Below are 16,438 nucleotides of genomic sequence, written 5' to 3'. Positions count from 1 at the left end.
AGCTGAACGGAAGGACCACCTCAAATACTTGGAGCATCGGAACATCTTCACGGCATTCCAAATGTTCCAACTTTGGAATACACAGCTAAAATGGTCTCACGCAGTACCACAGCTGTTTTCGATATCAGCAATCTCACTGTCTGTCTCTGGGACAGGTAGATGTCCTTCAGTTTACCTAGCTGGCACAGACAACACAGCAGTCACGACACTCAGGAAGTTACCACCTGTTCCACATGAATGGAGACTTGGTAGCTCTTCCTTTCCCTCAGCCAAGAAACCTGCAAGTCAGTCTGCTGGTGTGATAGACAGTGCCAATTATTATTGCAGCTAGATTACCTGGGGAAAGATACATGTCTTTGGATAATCTCTCCCTGCATCATTGCGTTGCCTTCTGCTCTACATATCCTCTGTCTCCTGAGCCCCTTATTAACCAGACTCAACAGCCCAGCTTGATTTACATACTGATCATTCCATAGCAACTCATCCATCAGAATTTTTACAGCGGTACCTTAGTGGGCAAACTTTCTTGCCTTCAAAGAAAGCTGCATCCATCATTCAATCTATTCTCCCTTAATTACTTCATCTGGATACACGAAAATGCCTGTGCCCATCAGCTTCTTTTGACACAGAATCCTACTTCCTGTCTAGTGAAGAAGGGTCCATCTTTGTGAAGATGGCTTAATTTAGCCTCTTCCATAGTCTTCTTTTCACTGAGGTTATATGCCTGCCACCGGGTCTCAGCCAATTACATTTATAAAGCCCCAACGCTTTATAAATGTGATGATGGATGCATCTTTGACAAGACAGCACTTATATTTTCCCATAACCAGGCATTTGCCCTTCCACCAATGAGCTTTTCATTATACTGTGATATGAAGGACAGAATGTGTTCATACAACCAACTCAACCACCTCTTCTATGAGTGCTGATACTCGTTTTATTGCTGCTGATACAGCTCTATCTTTAAATGACATAACATTTACTATTTGCAGTATTTTTACGCTATTAGGGTTGAAATATTCTTAAACAGATTAGATTGAGAACTACCTGAAAAATAATATAAACAAACAAATAAGAACATTCCTTGCAAGATGTGAGCCTTCTAATGAGAAGCAATGGATGGGAGAATAAAAAGACTAAAATATGGATGGCAAAAACTTGGAGAAAACCTCTCTCTTCATTTTTGTCCTGGCTGGCATAAACCTAATGAGCTATCAGTTTGGCCATTCTCCTAACACAGATTCTCCCTCCCTCCAGATTTCGACATTATTAATTTAAAAGCTCTTTGGAATTTACTGATTCTTGAAAATACTGCTCATTCTGCTAATTCCTAGAAGATTATTAAATGCTAAATTACTGCAAAGACGACACCTTCTATATCAGTGGTTCTCAACCTTTCTAATGCCGCGACCCCATAATACAGCTCCCCATGTTGTGGTGACCCCCAACCACTTATACATCAGCGGGTGCCAGGGACGTGGCCAAAGGGGAAAAAAATGGCGGACAGCCTTGTTTGGCGACCCCCGTGAAATGGCCGTTCGACCCCAAATGGGGTCCCGACCCACAGGTTGAGAACCACTGTTCTATATTTTAATGACTGGGCTCAACATGAAAAAAGCCACTTTTTTTAAAAAAGCCAATCTCTCCAGTCAAATGTTTAAAGGCTTCCTATGATAAATTGATCATAAAAGGACTTGTTTATGTTAAAAGTTAGCTTCCAAATGACCAGTCCGCTCTTTGACCAATCTGGATTTTGTTGATGTTTGTTGCTGTTTCCATAAAAAAAAAAAAAAGAACTAAACTGGCTGCTTCCCAGCAACATAGTTAGTTGGGAGCCAACAATTTATTATTATTTTTTTCTCCAGCAAAGGCCTTCTGTGTTTTAGAAGGACGGAAAAGAGGCATCTCTCTTGAGAAGAAAAAGAATTCTGTAACACAGCTCAGCCAAAGAGCATCTGACTTGAGGTGCTGATCCAAGCAGAAGGTGTGTACTTGAGTTCTAAACAACAGCCTTGGTCGATTAAAAAAATAATAATCTCAGATTCCACAGGGTTTCTATTTCTTAAGCAATGAAATGAAACCTCTTTCAGCAACAGGGAATTATTTAAACATCTTAATTACATTTGGGTAGTGGCTGTCAGTGTAGATGCAACACACATGACTATCTTTTCAATAACCACCCCAACTTAATGACACAATGCCATAAATAAAACTCGCCTGGGCCAAGGCTTTGAATAGCAACAAAAAGTATTTTTTTGATCCCAGAGCTCATGCTAAAAAAATCTGAAATTGAAGCATTAAGGCATCTGTGCCCATCTCTCCTCTTTTTTAAAAAATGATACCATCACAGCCCTTAGTAGCATTGTTTACATGTGTAAACAATGCCTCTTACTGAGGTATTAAGATCCATTAGCTGAATCTGAGGCTAGGGGAACATTGTCATTTATATAGCACAGTATGCTAACGAATATATGATCAAAAGCAAATGAAAGAAGTCTGTATCATTTCAGAATGCAGAGGAAAAGTTTGAATGCTTTTCAGCTTTTGAACATGGAAGGAAAGGAAGGGGGGAAACTTCGTTTCCTTCATGTTCAAAACACTGAAATTGGAAACCCGTTTTTCTTATTTTTATGTGAATTTCGAAAAACACTTACCAATAGTTAGCCTCCCCACCAGGGCAATTCAGCTCATGAACAGATGCCATCTGTTTACTCATGCTCTACCTTATAAGATCAAACTGGTCAGTCCTAGAAGAGATCAACCCCGACTGCTCTTTAGAAGGCCAGATCCTGAAACTGAAACTCAAATCCTTTGGCCATGTAATGAGAAGGAAGGACTCACTGGAGAAGAGCCTGATGCTGGGAAAGATGGAGGGCAAGAGAAGAAGGGGACGACAGAGAAGGAGGTGGCTGGATGGAGTCACTGAAGCAGGAGGCCTGAGCTTAAATGGACTCCAGAAGATGGTGGAGGGCAGGAAGGCCTGAAGGAACGTTGTCCATGGGGTCACAATGGGTCGGACACGACTTTGCAATTAACAACAACAACCTTATAAGATTAGCATACAATCTACTGCCTACTTTTGATTTGAACCAATGGATGGAAACTGAAAGGAGAGAAGCATCCTAGAATTAAGGAGAAATTTCCTAATAGCGAGGACAATTAACCAGTGGAACAGCTGGCCTCCAGAAGTTGTAGGTGCTTCATCACTGGAGGTTTTTAAGAATAGACTGGACAGCCACCTGTCTGAAATGGTGTAGAGTCTGCTGCTTGAGCAGGGAGTTGGACTAGAAGACCTCCAAGGTCCCTTCCAGCTCTATTCTGATTGATTGATTGATTGATTTGGGAGTAAAATTATTAAAGGTGACCAAAACCGGAAGTCTGTTGCTACAGGAACATGCAAAACGTCTTTACATGAACATTTTGTAACAATGCTTTGTATTGAATCTATTATCATTTCTTGAAAGTAGGAAAGGTTTGGAAAAAAAAATAGTGTAAACATTATTGTAACGCAATCTGGTGAAGTAACTTGATTTTTTTTTTCAAACCAAAGAGCTACTTTTCAATATCTGTACACAGCGACCCAGAATTGATCTTTATTGTGTCTCATGACTTTAAAAAAGATCATTTATTGTTTCAATTGCTCTTATCAGTGAAAGGGAAATGCAGGCACGTTTTTTTTTAAGGGAACTCTCTAGCGTAGCAGCCTTTTGCAGATTGTATCACAGACTTAAGCCCTTGGGCTCTGTAATCTGAGCTCCCTCCATAAATCTTTCCCAATAAATCCATCGAGATCTTTAAACGGGCTCTGCAGAAACCACGGGGTCTCACCAAATTATTGGGACGCTGTCGAAACCTAATCTGGAGACAGCATGTAAGGCTGTGCGTATTTTAAAGCAGCAGCAATGGAAACAGCCCCACAATATCACAAGAACTAAAAGGAGAAAAAGGTCTGGGCTTTTTAGTCAGGCAGGGATATGTGTTTACAACAGATATGGTGTAGCAGATTGATTTGTTTAAGTCTGGATTTGCTTCCAGGTGAGCTAGTTATAACGACTTACAAAGTGGACGGTCAGGTTCTTAAAAGAAAAGTGGAATTATTATCCTATTGCAGGGGTAGAGTGCCAGTGATAATGGCCTGGCCTGGGAAAATGATAAAATGTGAGAAGTGCCTAGGAACCAAGCTGGCACTAACAATGAAATGCTGCTCATGCCATATGCTACAGCAGTGGTTCTCAACCTGTGGGTCGGGACCCCATTTGGGGTCGAACGACCATTTCACGGGGGTCACCAAACAATGCAGTCTGCCATTTTTTTCCCCCTTTTCCTTAGCTGTGCTCCTCCCTTTTATTCTATTGGCTTTTGAAAGCCAATAGAATAGACTCTCTTGAATAGAGTCTAATTATATTGGCTTTCAAAAGCCAATAGGAATTGTCCAGGCTGTCTCTGCCCTGCTGAGCCCGCCAAAAGTCCCATTCTGCAAACGGTGGTGCGCCAGTTGAGTAGTCCTCGACTTACGACCGGTTGAGTAGTCCTTGACTTACGACCGGTTGGGGGTCCCGGCATTAAAAAGGTTGAGAACCACTGTGCTACAGGGATCCATGTGGGTGATCGATACAACTTCTCCTTAGATTATGGGGCTGTGAAATTCGTTTTTCATCCCTGCTGATGGCTGAGCTTTGAGGTTTGGTGGAAGAGCTGATGAGAAAGCTAATAGGTATTTCCAAAACAATATGCAGGAATCCTCCTCCCAAGACACCCTTTCCTTCTCTCTGGCATCAAAAGAACACAAGACAGAAAACGGAGACTTGAACTGCCGTGAATTCCCTATATGTAGATTTCTGATCTGAAAGTAAAAGCGCTGTGTAGAATTTTTCTGTCCTTACTCTAATCCTTTTTCCGAGTAAATTAATCCGAGCTCAGAGAGATCATTCCTTGGACTCATCACGAATAGTCCTGGTTGTTATTAGAGAAATCTGTCCTCAGTCTTCCCTCCGTTGCCAAGCGCTTATGCCAAAATGAGACTAGTTGGGAGAAAGCAAGGCTTTCTATGAGACTGATGGGAGAGGTCAGGAAGAATGGGGAAGGTTTAGCTCTTCATACCTACTTGGCTCCTTAAGAACCAAACACTGGGCTCTTAACTTCATGTGTGTAACCAACAATCTGGGTCCTCATTTTAACGATCTTGGAAGGAGGGAAGGCTGCGTCCACCTGGAGCCGATCAAGATCGAACTCCAGCCTGTGGGCAGAGCGAGCGTGCAAAACTGCATTCTAACCACTGCGCCACTAAGACGAATAAGAAGATGACATTGCTTAATCCAGCACTGCTTAACTGGCCAAGTACTACATTGTAAACTGGCTCAATCTATTAATAGTACCTTTCTGGTAAGCTACTATTTTTATAAGCTATTATTAAGAGACTGAACCCATCCAAAATATTTTATTTGGTCAATTATAAAGGCTTATACTTTTACTAAGTGGAATGAGCATCATCACAGAAGATTATACAGCTATTTGTTTGCAGCGTGAGCTCTTTGTAAAAAAAAAAAAAATCAAAATCAGTAAGAGGCAAGCATTACTTGCCAAATTGGTCCGGGCCCAACAACTCAATGACCTTCAACCAGTATAAATGATTTCCTTTGCAGTGCAATCTCACATGCGTTTTACACAGAAGTAAGTCTCCCTGAATTTAATGAGGCTCGCTCCCAGTTACATGGGTATAAGATTATACCTTATAACCTTTATTAAAGTCAGAAAGAAAGAAAGAAAGAAAAAAAGAAAGAAAGAGGGAGGGAGGGATAGAAGAAGAAAGAAAAAGAAAAAGGAAGGAAGGAAAGAAGAAAGGGAGAGAGAGAGGAAGAAAGAAAAAGAAAAAAAGGAAGGAGGGAAAGAAAGAGAGAGAGGGAGGGAGGGGAGGAAGGAAGGAAGGAAGGAAGGAAGGAAAGAAAACAGAGATGGATGAAAGGAAGGAAGGAAGGAAGGGAGGGAGGGAGGGATAGAGGAAGAAAGAAAAAGAAAAAGGAAGGAAGGAAAGAAGAAAGGGAGAGAGAGAGGGAGGGGAGGGAAGGAAGGAAGGAAGGAAGGAAGGAAGGAAAGAAAGAAAGAAAGAAAGAAAGAAAGAAAGAAAGAAAGAAAGAAAGAAAGAAAGAAAGAAAGAAAGAAAATCCTAAAATACTTGAATCCACAGTCAATAGGATTCGGTACCACTTATGCTTACAATAAGAGCAGAAATCCATGGCTTGCCTAATCATTCACTTATGCCAGAGTATCCACATATCTGTTAATAAGACTCTCTGAGAAATCAGTTAGCCTACACCATTAGCACACTTCTAAAAACAGTGGATAAAAACGTTTCAAATTACCAGCAGTTGCATCATTATGGATTATTGTTTTAGCATGGCTAGCTCTCTCTAAATATGATGTTGCTCCCAGTGGAATACTGATTAAAATAGGAACCAGATGTGCTTTCCATGACCAGATTGAAAAAAAAGATAAACAACTGTAGAAAATCAATTCAAATAAAGAAGGATACCCTGAGGGTGTTTCTCCAAAAAAAAAAGTGAGGTGGTTTGGGTGGCAGCGGTGGCTGCGTAGTAAAAGTATTTCAGAAGGGTGGAGCAGGCCCTGGAAATAAGCTAAAGGAAAAATCTTCCCTCCTGCTGTTTTAAAAAAAGGGGGTGGGGGCTACCGAGACCACCAGGGAACATATTCTGATTGAAATCTAAGAGCTATATTAGCTACATCTTAAACATAGATGCCCCTACGGTGAATGGCCTACAAACTAACCCATCAAGAAAAGCTTCAGATTTGAAACTTCAAAGTGAAGCTGATCCACAATGGATATTCTGCTATTTATCTAGGAGATGAGCAAATCTCGGCTTAAGAAACTGTTATGTATGAAGTTCTAATCTTAAAGCATTATACTAACGAACCTCCAACTGTTTTGGAGGGAAGTTCAAACATTCAAGTTTAGGCAGCTAGCTTAGCGTTGTGATTGGCACTGTAAGCTGGTCATTTCCAAGGTAGGGCTCTTTGGGATAGAAAGCAACACCTAACAAAACAGGTAAATATTAGAAGAGTCTAAGGGGTATTTTGGATTATAATCCACACCTTTCTCAGACAAAGGTCACCTGCAGAGAAGCAGAAAGATGGTCAAGGAAGGCCTAAGATGTTTAATCATGGAGGGTCAAACCATGTTCTTTGTCTCGCTACAAAAGAGATTTGGATGACACGATTGATATGCTGTCCTTCTCAGTCCAGGTCAAAAAGCTTTATTTTATTATTTTGTGCAAAGCCCTCTACTATACCAAAAGATGCTCTATATCAGACAAACGGGTCTAGCTTACAAACCCCGCTTGAACAAGGCAGCATGCGCATATTTTTCTCTGCCTGAAAAAAAAAAGGTTTCTGAATTTCAGCAAACTATGAAGTTTGAATGTCCAAAATTTCAGGTAATCTTTTTTTTTTAAAAAAAAAAAGTGTATTATTTTATTGATCCTGTCTGCCTTTCCACTCTATTAAGTATGCCAGAGCGTGCATTTTGCATTATATCCACCATAGAAAAACCATTCTTTCTGCACGCACAGCTTACTATCAATGTGTTTGCTGAATGGATAGAATTGTCCTCCATCCACGGTTTGTGTTTCTAAGAGCAATTTTTGGCTTACAAAGCAGAAAACGGGGAAAAAAAACCCACCTTGATCCCAGCCTTCGTTTCATTGGAAATGCATGTGCTTCCAATTGTTTCCCTTATTTGGGATAATTTATTACCAAAGGACATATAAACAATCGTTTTTAGGAACCCTATCTCAAAATGCTGGCAACAGATTGGAATGCCAACACTTCTTTTCAACAACAGGCAACTCACGGGCCAAAGGCTAAAGCAACTTTTTCTGCGGCTCTTCTCTGAGTCACACTAATCCTTGATGCTGACGAATGACAAAAGGTCAGGTAGTTGATGGTTCCAAGGCAGGAATGTGCAATTGTTGGTTGGTCAGAATAAAAACATTTGGGGGAATTTGAGAGCTGGGGGTGGGTGGGGGGTGTTGATGACCTGATTTCCAATAAATGGAAGGATGTGATATGATGATGGTTAGTCCATCTGCTGCGGTGCCAGCAATGGTTGTGGGGTTCTGACACCATCATGCCTAGGCCATGACTTGCATGCTCGGATCCAGTGTCGTGATGCAAGTACATACTTGTGGCATTTGTGGGATGACCTAAACTTCACACGTCATCCTGAGGTCATTTTTGAAAAACATGTAAAAAAAAAAATTGGTGGAGATCTTCAACAAGACCAAGCAAAGGAGGAGGGGAGGAAGAAAGGGGAAATGGTTCTGCCTATTTTTGATTGCCCCCAACCCCAAGAAAAAGGAAGACCTCCAGATAATGAGGAGGAACTGTAATCCTCAACAGAAAAAAAATAGCTTTCTATTTCTGCCCTTAAACTGAATACTTAATTTTGTTTCAATTTTACAATTTATAGCCTGCCTCTCTGCCTTAAGACTCCTGGTGGCCGAGCTGTAAGGAATTTATGCACTGCTTCCAGTCCTGCCCCTTAATACTACCAAAATAAAAATGTATTACATTTAACTAATGCAACCAAGCAAGTTAAAAGGTAACAAAATATTAATATTGCATTAAGATTAGTATTGCAGGCTGCATGACGTCCTGTGACACATCTTTCAAGACAAAATATACACATACTGAACGGTTCACTCAATTTCCTTAAAATAATTCTGCACTTGGAAAATACGTATTCTTTGGTTTACTTGGTCTTAGGCTGCATTTTCCAGTAATCTTCTGAACTCAGAAACTAAACAAATTACATGTTAAAAATCTCACTCCACATTTGAATGTTTAAAAAAGAATCTCTTTACTATGTCAATAAAACATTTTTGTTCCATAGTATACAGTGTCCTAGATATATTACACACACACACACACACACACACACACATATACACAAATGGTTTTTGTTTTCTGCCTTATGTTAATAATCACCTAGAGAATGTTTGCTATTAAGCAGCATAGCGCACAGCAAGTAAACATACACAAGGATTCCATTAGGTGATTTAAGATATATTTAAAAGTTTCACTCATGCATTCTTAGCACAAGCTTAACTACAAGGCTATACTTCCAGCAAAAATTACTGTAATTAACTAGGGGGAATTGCTAATATTCTGGACTGGATAGTTTCAGTTTCTGCTTGTTCCCACATCTGTGCCCTTCACGTTTATTATGGCCCGGGCAAGATGGTATGAGACCATATCAGGGGCATCTGCAGAAGAGGTCCAAAAGTTGAGATAGTGGTTCTGACCTCTCAAAGCCCTGCCAATTTGTAATAATAATAATAATAATAATAGAGCTGGAAGGGACCTTGGAAGTCTTCTAGTCCAACGCCCTGCTCAGGCAGGAGACCCTATACCATTTCAGACAAATGGCTGTCCAGTCTCTTCTTTAAAACTTCCAATGTTGGAGCATTCACAGCTTCTGGAGACAGGTTGTTCCACTAATTAATTGTTCTGTCAAGAAATTTCTCCTTAGTTCTAGTTGCTTCTCTCCTTGATTAGTTTCCATCCGTTGCTTCTTCTCCTGCCTTCGGGTGCTTCAGAGAAGAACTTGACTCTCTGTTCTTTGTGGCAACCCCTGAGATATTGGAACACTGAACTGTGATGCACGTAAAAATGGGAGAGGCTTCAGTTGTGTGGTCGTGGTCACCATCTTCTTAACTATTTTTAATCTTCCTCCCCACCTCAAGTCCGATGGCCTTGAGTGTTGTAAAACTGTAGAACTGTCTTGCATTAGTTTTTCCAGACCTGTACAGTCTGTAAATGGGCAGGCGGGAAATTGAATTCTCCAAAGTCAAGGACGGGACAGGTCAGATAGTAAAACTGATTATTCTTAATGTGCATGTATATGTTATAAAAATTAAAACAACTACAGTCACCTTCTAATCCTATATTGGATTGATCTCTCTCTTTGGCTGCATTAAAAATGGCAAGGAGGTAGACCCAAGGAAGCCTCATGCAGGCTTCAGCTGGGCCATCTGGCTTTCACAAAAATATAAATGGCAGGCAGGAATTTGGTGACCTCAGCAACCCCCAAAGGATGCCTTCATTCACAACTTGAACGTTTTGATGGAAAGCACATTTCCCTTACACAGTTCATCGGGGTGAAGAAGGGGAGCTAGGATTTGCAATGGAGCATCCAGTAGAAGGACAACTGGATATATCACTTGCCTCTGGCTTGTAAACATTTCCTAACTACAAAAGGAGAAAAGAGAGAATTGTTTTACCAGTTTTAAACCAGGAAACAAACTGTGCGGTCTGCATATAGCAGTGATGGCGAACCTTTTAGAGACCGAGTGCCCAAACTGCAACCCAAAACCCACTTATGCATCGTCGAGTGCTGGGTGGGTGTGGCCCATTGGGTGGGCATGGCCCATTGGGTGGGCGTGGCTGCGGTGGTAACAGCAGACTGGGAGGGACTAAAAAGTTCAATCAATCAATTCCAACTTTGCAAGATTCCCCCCCCCCCCGCAAGAAGTTGAAATTGACTGATTGAACCTTTTTTTTTTTTTTGCACACGGCGGCGGAGGCCTAAAGCGAAAAGGTTTTATAAAACCCAGCTGAAGGCCTAGGACTGGGGCGATGGCACACATGCCCACAGAGAGGGCTCTGAGTGCCGCCTCTGGCACCCGTGCCATAGGTTCGCCACCACTGGCATATAGAATTGTTAACTTCTGTTTTTATCAAATACTCTTATTTAGCCATACTAAGCGGGGGGGGGGGGGAGAAGCAACATCGCCTGTTTCATTTGTCAAGGAAGGGTGAGGACACAAAAGAGAGAAGATTAACAGACCGATTCTATTGAAAATTAACTGAAGTCCGCCAATGAAGTCTGCCTTAATTTTTCAGCTTTCCTGAAACATGATATGGAGAAAGGGTGCTGGGTCCATCTGGTAAGTTTAACAAGAATATTCTCAGGAACTTAAGTTTCCTTCCAAGACCAAACATCTTGCCACATGCTTTGCAGAAAAGTTAGATGAATGTCAAGCAGGAGCATGAAATTCCAGGACGTAAAAATCTAAGAAGCTGGAGGATGATAGAGCAAGTTAATTTAGTTTTAGCAGGGTCGGTGTTTTTAATTTTTACTGAAGAGCAATCTATATGGAAAAGAAAAAGAATTAAGCAAAGAATAATACAAGACTGTAGAAGGAAAAACGAAGAAAAAGAAGATCGCTGTTGAGCAGACTTGCCCCCAAATTGTCCACAATTCCCATTATCATGAGAGGCAATGAGAGCAAATCTATTGTGCTTAACTTGATGAATATTGCCTTCCCATATTCTATAAAATTGTGATTCTTGCTTCTGAAGATTCATTATTCTAAGATTATTGGGAGGGGGATGAAGTATCTCATATTTTTTTTAAATTGTGCCTTTCAATCCCTTGTGCCCTTCAATTCCTGACTGCAGAATAGAAAGTACAGAATAACAGAGTTGGAAGGGATCTTGGAGGTCTTCCAGTCCAACCCCCCACCCAGGCAGGAAGCCCTATACCAATTCAGACAAACAGATGATTACTCCTGTAGCACACAAAATTAGTTGTTAGGACTTTATTTAAACGAATTAATTCTCATTGCAGCACGGGGAGAGCCAAAATTGAAGAGAGAAATGTATATCGTACTTTTACCCCACGGAATTTGTGAGACACTACAGTAGACCGTGTCAACCCCACAGGGCCCAACTCTCCGGAGCAAAGATGACACCAGCTACACGGATAGCTTTACCTTACATCTGTGGTGTTTCCGAAGCCACGGCTGCTGGCCCCCCACAATGTGAGTGTTGCCCATAGACCAGAGCAGACCCTAAGAACCCAGATTATGCGTCCCAAATAGCCGCTCCCCAACGGTGAACAGTCTTCTATAATCTATAGAATTAATTGCAGGAACTGCCTCTGCAATTACTTTGGGGAAACAGCTAAAAGGCTCAGGACTAGGGTCCACGAACATGAACTGGCAATCCAAAGGCAGGAGCAGCACTCGCAAGTGTGGGCTCACATGGCCAATTTGAACCATACATTCGATCTGGAAAATGCCCAGACCATATCTCGTGAGACCACTAAGAGGGGCCGCCTTCTTAAAGAAGCCTGGCTTTCGGATGAAAATTCCATCACCCGGCACATAGACCTCCTACCAAACTCTCAGAAGATGGGAGAAACAACGTGGCAATCCACGGAGGAGATGGCCATCCCATACGGTGCAAAAGCAAGACCATGGCTCTACCAATGGGGAAGCTGGCAAAGCGAACTGGCAAAAGAGGAGGGGGGGCGGGTGACACCACAACGAGATAACAACTGGCAGGACTGGAATGACAGGGCTGCAGGTGAGGCGGCAAGAGCTGCTATGGGAGGAGATGACAAAAAAGGAGGGGAGAGTATGAAGCAGGAACATCTGAATAGTTGTTCTTTGCAGGATCAGGGAGAGGGAGCTGCAATCATCAGATCCACCAACAGGCTGCCGGATGAGAATCAATTTAACACATTGCAGAGTAACATAGCTAATGGGCCGCTGGAGGAGCCGGGCACAGAGACAGGCAGCTGTATATAGGCAAGCTCCCTAATCATCTAGCATTCTAACTCTGATGACGTCAAGTAGTTTGGCTGATGAAAGCTCAGTAAATAAGTTTTTTACTCACAGGCTTGTTTATATTAAACAGTCCTGTTTATTTTTATCCTGGTGTTCATTTTTCATATATATATATATGTGTGTGTGTGTGTGTTTTTTTTGATTGCTAACAAAGAATAAAGGGAGAACTGGAATAGCTATTTTGAGCTTCTTAACTCTCTTCAGCCAGACATACCCTTCTGAGATTCGAACCTGGGCTGTGTGCATGTTAGGCAGCTGTATTAACCTCTAAGCCACAGGCTCTTTCTCACTTTGTCAGCTGTATCAGGGAGGGAAGAGACAGGGGGAGGAGATTTACCTTGAGTGTTTTTTTGATGCACCGTATCGGCCCAAATATGGGAGCAAAAAATCTTTCTTTTTCTTTTTTTTATGCTAATCTAATCAGGATTGTGTCATCAATGCAACGTTTTTCATTGCAACTCTTGGACAGAGATAAAAAGGAAATCTTCTGATTTCCATTTTTGGGGGGAGTCATCAGTCTTGACACCCGCCAATTACATAGACAGGTCCTTAGTTTTCTAAGCAACATTTTGGGAAGGAGTTAGAAAGAAGGATGAAATGGATCAACTAAGTCAATATCACAAGCGCCCTTCAGATCAAGAGGGGCCTGTCTGAATGTGCAATAAAAGGAAAAAGATCCTCGGCATTATCCCTTTGGATAACTAAATATCAAGTTACTGAAAATAGTAGATGGGTGATATACAATATACAGTTTTAACTTCCTCTTTATCCGCACAATGTTAAGTTGCTGGCAAAAAGAACCAGAATAGCTAACAACCAGGACATAAATACTCTTTATGGCAGTCCATTGCTTAGTGAGATCTCCTAATACAAACAGAATCAAATGAAGTAATTATCTACCTGAGAATACATTTTCAAATTCGGGATGCTTGCTCCCATTTCTGCAGCCAATCTAAAATCCATCTATTGAATCTTGATATTTTTTTTTTAAGTTTATGCAAAAGATTTCACTCTTCTACCATACAATTAATATTTTGTCCAGAATTTCCAATGGGAGGAACTGGAATAAGAAATCGAATTAAATTAAAACAACTGTCAGGATTATTCATTAAGAGTAATTAGTCCTTTGATGTCTGGCTTGCTAAAAGTATAAAAGGTAATTAGCAATGTAAAGCAGAAAAATCCCTGGTCAATCTGAACCCACTATTAAATATTAATAGTGCAGTACTTTAGATTTGAAGGCAAAAAGTTGCTTTGGAGAATGTGAGAATGCATATCTGCAATAAATAGATCCTTTCCCAACAACATCATCTGGAAAGATTTTGAAATTATAAACCAGAATATTGGCCCATAGCAACTCATAGTATATAATTTTAGGCTGCTGTGATGTGCAGGTTAACACAATTAAGTATTAGTAAACAAATAGTTTTTCTTTTAAAGTTACACTATGAATTGCAGTATTCAGATTTATAAAACATCAAGGTATCTACCATTAAGAAATATAAACAGCAATCATGGATGCATTTAACTTTATGGGCAGTAATTATTATAAAATACACCTAGATTTATTTTCCTCCACAGGTATACAGTTTATTCATCATTATCTGCTGCTTCATTAATCCATGTAAGATTCAGATAAAATTAATTCAAGAGGCAATTAAAATCCAGGGCCCAAATTATTATTTTTTAAAAAACATTTCAGCTATTCTTTTCATGTAAGCAGAATGCTTAAAGAATTAAAAGACTTGGCTCAGCTTTAGCACTGGGACGTGGCAGGGTCAAAACATTTAGTGCATATTTAGTATATTTATACCAAACATATAGTAATATATACTAACATATACTAATTTATATTAAACATATTAGTATGCAGAATATACTCACTCCCCTTTTTCTGATCCCATTTAATCATTCCTCAAGAAAATGTACATAATGGACACATACATAATGGGCGCATATAAAAAGTATGTAATTTGGAAAGCATAACTATGGATGTTGTATTCATCATTTTCCCATTTATGATTTTCTCTGCGTTGTATGTATAATTCCTCACTCCCAAATGGACACACCTTAGAAATGATGGACATCTCACTAATTCACATTCAGTGCTACAAAATATGAATAAAGGATTAATTTAGCCAAGGCTTTTTTTTAAAAAAAAATTAAGCTAGAAAAGCTCTGGAAATCATTCACTACGCAATTTACCCAAATGATTTCTTTTCCAGAACTGAAGAAAACTATGAGAAACATTTTCTAAAAGCTTGAGTATTTCCAGATTTCTGGAACTGAAGCAAAGTATCAGGTAAAGTAAGGTAATTTATACTGAATATGCGAACAAACAAGTTAGCTAGGCAGAGATGACCAAAAAGAATGGGTAAACTTTAAATATTACAAAATTTTACTCCGTAACCACCCAGCCCATCTTCTATGAAATGCTGCAGACACTCGGTTTTCAGGATCCGAGTGGGAAGCTGCTTGTGAAATAAGTAAAAGTGGCTGCAGGATACTTATGAACTCAATAGTTTGTAAGGTGGTATCTCTATAAAACCAAAACTGGGGAAAAAAATCACACCAATACTGCTGGGGTTTTAATAATAGATGGCAACTATTCAGAATCAACAATATTTTTAGTTAGTTATTTTTTATCCCATCTTTATTATTTTTATGAATAATGCAATGTGCCAAACATATACCAGATTTCCTTCCTCGTCCTATTTTAATAATAATAATAACAATAATAACAATAATAATAAATAGAGGTCCAAAAGTTGAGATAGTGGTTCTGACCTCTCAAAGCCCTGCCAATTTGTAATAATAATAAAGTTGGAAGGGACCTTGGAGGTCTTCTAGTCCAACCCCCTGCTCAGGAAGGAAACCCTATACCATTTCAGACAAATGGCTGTCCAGTCTCTTCTTAAAAACTTCCAGTATTGGAGCATTCACAGCTTCTGGAGGCAGGTTGTTCCACTAGTTAATTGTTCTCACTGTCAGGATGTTTCTCCTTAGTTCTAGGTTGCTTCTCTCTTTGGTTAGTTTCCACCCACTGCTTCTTGTCCTACCTTCAGGCGCTTTGGAGAATAGCTTGACTGCCTCTTCTTTGGGGCAGCCCCTGAGATACTGGAAGGCTGCTATCCTGTCCCCCCTCGTCCTTCTCTTCATTAAACCAGACATACCCAATTCCAGCAACCGTTCCTTATATGTTTTAGCTAATACAGTTCCTCACCAATATGAAAGCAACCATTTTACAACTGTCACCTTCAACTGGTGCAAATCTCTTCCAAATGCACAACTATTTGCAGTTGTCTGGGATGGTCCCCCATTTTATACACAGGCTTTCCATATAGGTCCTTAATCTTCTCCACCAACAAATCCTCCCTTTAAACTACAGGCTTTGAGATTAACTCTTAATGCAATCATTTGGTACCTGTGATGTGGCACATACCTTAACCACTTGTCTTGTCAGTCTACAAAGAGTTGTGTGTCCCACAAAATGGTCTCACATAAATCTACTTAACTGAAGCTGGACCTGGGTTTCATAGATCAAGGAGCATTAGGATGCCAGCTATCAATGCAAGGTCTAAAGAAACAAAAAAGACAGAACCTAGATCAGCCTCCTTCCACACCTGTTAGCCTGGTTCTCGTCATTTGTGTTTATTTATTTGTGTAGAAAATGTATTGCTTGATTTTCCAAAATTAAAATCAACTCTAAAGCACTACTGAACCTCAGAGAGACATACCCTAGCCTAGCCTGTCGAAAGAGATCATGCAATGTGATCAGATCCATTTTTGGG

At 40.3% G+C, this 16,438-nt stretch overlaps 1 protein-coding gene across 4 annotated transcripts in view; it reads right to left on the bottom strand.

Moving 5' to 3' along the window:
* Positions 1–16,438, bottom strand: part of FAM227B (family with sequence similarity 227 member B) — an 88,176-nt gene that overhangs the window by 22,864 nt on the left and 48,874 nt on the right. The gene's annotated exons all lie outside the window — the stretch shown is intronic.

The sequence above is a fragment of the Crotalus tigris genome, unplaced genomic scaffold (genome assembly GCF_016545835.1).
Source record: "Crotalus tigris isolate CLP2741 ecotype Arizona unplaced genomic scaffold, ASM1654583v1 scf7180000019068.10715455, whole genome shotgun sequence".
Taxonomy (NCBI): Eukaryota; Metazoa; Chordata; class Lepidosauria; order Squamata; family Viperidae; genus Crotalus; species Crotalus tigris.
Note: the sequence above shows the minus strand (reverse complement) of the source record. Positions and strands in the feature narration are given on the sequence as shown.